Here is a 3123-nt window from a genome sequence, read left to right on the forward strand (position 1 = left end):
ACACATATATAAATTATATTTAATTATTTAATTAAATTTAAATAATTAATAATTTAATTTAGTAATTTAATTTTTATAATCAAATTAATTTGTGTAATTTATGTAAAGTTTTTAATTAATTTGTATATAAATAATGAATTTTATAATTGTAATTAATTAGAATTGAATTAATTTTAATTGTACATTTAATTTTAGATTTAAAATTTTTAATTAAAATTTCCTACCTACATATATGTGTAAGTAAAAACTACACATATGTAAATTATATTTAATTATTTAGTTATTTAATTAAAAATTAATTAATATTAAAAATAATTAATTAATATTAATATTAATATTAATTAATTTTTAATTAAATAACTAAATAATTAAATATAATTTACATATGTGTAGTTTTTACTTACACATATATGTATGGACTATTATGTATGTGATTGTATGAATCTATTGAAGCTTGTTGTTGGTTTAACTCATCACTTTGGATAATCGACTATTTTGATTTGTAGTTTATGATGCCATTCAACGCGTGTGTTCCTTTTAGGCTGCATACTATTATAGGCTTCTAAGGGATACACTTCTTTTCCCCCTCCGTGTGTCAGAACCTCTCCATGAATCTCTCTTGACTTGCTGCAAGGTCACACACTTGCCTCTGACAAGGATATCTTGCTTACCTCTGTGTGTTATCACAGTCAAGGCATAAATTTACTACCCACTTCTGGGACTCCTACTCGATATGTTCTGAGGTCTAGCTGGGACTTCTTACTAGGGAGATCCCCTGACATGTTGGTAGGGTCCAACATTGTCAACATTTTTGGCATTAGAAGGAGGGCCAGATGACAAGTTGAGTCCTCAAAATCTATTTTGAATCCCTGCACATCTATCATGACTTATGTTATAGTTCACCCTCTGAGATGTATGTCTTATGGAATTGTGTTTGAAGTCTCGAGAGAGTTCTAAGATGACTTGTCACAATACACATATGAAGGTAAAGGCAGAACAACTTGGCCTAGGCATAGAGCTACTTTCGAAGCTCTCTATGATCCCTTGGAAGATCCTAAGTGTAAGGACTTGCGGTCCTTGGCATGCCCACTGGATGAAGTGCGACGGCTGTTGGTGAACGAGTAGCTTGAAACGAAGGAAAGTGCGAGCTTAGCCTAACGTGCGAAGGAGTCATGTATTAATGCGAGCACAAGAAGGGGAGCGACATGTTTATATACGCGTGGGAGCATGGTAGGATTACCCACGGCTAACCCACACTTGGAAGCAAAGACGACATGTATTTATGAAGAGTAGGGGTGTGCGTTTACATGGTGGACGAGTTGGCTTGGGCAAGCCAACTTGCCCAGCCATCCATATATATTCAACTAAGTGTTAGAGCGAAAGGAAGCAATTCGACAAGCGAGTCTTCAAGGAGAAGTGCATGGAAAAGGGCCGCAGCAAGGAGGAAGGCGCAGATGGTTATGCGCCCAAGTCTTGGGCAGGTCGCTTGAATGCACAAGTCTAAACGAAGGTCGGTCGAAGTAAGGCGTGCACGGGTAAGGCGTGGGTGCCCGATTGTGCAAGGTGTGCACGGGTGAAGGCGTGGGCGCCCGGTTGTGCGAAGGCGCATGGGTGAAGGTGTGGATGACCCGGTTGTGCAGTTGTGCGGTTGGGTGGTTGTGCACGGGTTCTTGGGCAGCTCGGGTGAGCGCCCGCCTGTCGTGCAGAGGCAAACGCAGAAGGTGTGCACGGTGGAAACGATGAAGTGTTGAGATTGTGAACGGAGGTGTGACTCATGCGGAGGCGCCCGTGTGTGGTGACTTGGTTACGACGAGGCGTGCCCAAGTTGGGCAAAAAACATGATCGTGTGACGAGGTGAACGAAGGGTTGGTGAGTCGTGCGGCGACCGTGCAGAGGTGCCGACAAGCTGGGCAACCGAGTTTGCCAAAGTTGAAAATTGGCTAAGTGTAAATTTGGGGTTTCCCAAGATTTAACTTGTACTTATAAAAGAAGATTATATATATTGATTCGGGCAGACTCATATTGCAGGGAGTTGCCCCTCCCTTTATACTGTTGTGCATTTCTATCGTATAATGTTGTTTATGTGAATGTTATGGGTTTTCACTGTGTATAAAGGACAAAGATAATACTTGGTAATGAAAAATAAACTAAGTATGGAATGTTAGGCATAGTCTACAATCGTAAGTATTGGTGAAAAGAAAACGATTGGTAGTGCCGCACCCCGCTATAGTGCGGTTGGAAGAGTATCGCCAGTGTAGGGGCGTGACAGGTGGTACCAGAGCTAGTCCAAGTTTTGTAGGAAACTTGGTGAACTGAATCAAGGAGCTGATTCTACGAAGACCGAAGACTTGGCAGGGAGCTCAAGTTTTGCAGGTGACAGGTGGAATATCAAGGTGATTTAGGTGAATGGCGAAACAGGTTTAGCAAAGGTGAAGCATTGTGCTTGGACCAAGCTGAACGACAAGGCATGGAAGGTTTGGAAGAATGCGAAGGCAAGCTCTTGCTTACCTTGTACAGGTTGAAGCGGATGAAAGAAGAGAATTTGCGGATTCGAGAGAAGCTTGAAGTCTTGGAAAAGAATGCTGAAGACGAACTTCTTCAACTTGGTTGAATAATGGAGCAAGATGAAGTTGTAGATTGTGCTGACAAGAAAGAGGAAGCCGTGATGTTTGAGGATGTTGCAGATATGATAACGATGGAGGATGAATTTTAGGTTGATCAAGTTGGACCAGGAGATGTGCAGTTTGGAGACATGGATGGATGAGGATACTCACATGGAGGAGCCTCATGATGATGATGTAAGTATTATTGATACTTGTGTTTCACTTGAGCATCTGGTAGATGGACCGTATGCAGGGAAGAGCAAAAAGCAGTTTGCTGATGCAGGGGAGCATCTTACCATGGATGTCTATGATGAGACCTTATATGGAGAAGCAAGGATTGTTGATTGTTGTAGGACTTGTTGGGGTTGTTTGTGAACTTATGGTAGAAGGTACAAAGGCCTGTGACAAGGGAGGAACATGATGATCGTTGCGGAGGATTGGGTCCATGCTTTAGCCACATGGAGAATTGGCTAAGTGCCCGGCATGGCTCATGGATAGATTGGAGGGCACACTCTTGAGT

This window comes from Pinus tabuliformis, chromosome Q (assembly GCF_031772625.1).
Source record: "Pinus tabuliformis cultivar Carrire ecotype Pingquan chromosome Q, CPIR1, whole genome shotgun sequence".
Taxonomy (NCBI): Eukaryota; Viridiplantae; Streptophyta; class Pinopsida; order Pinales; family Pinaceae; genus Pinus; species Pinus tabuliformis.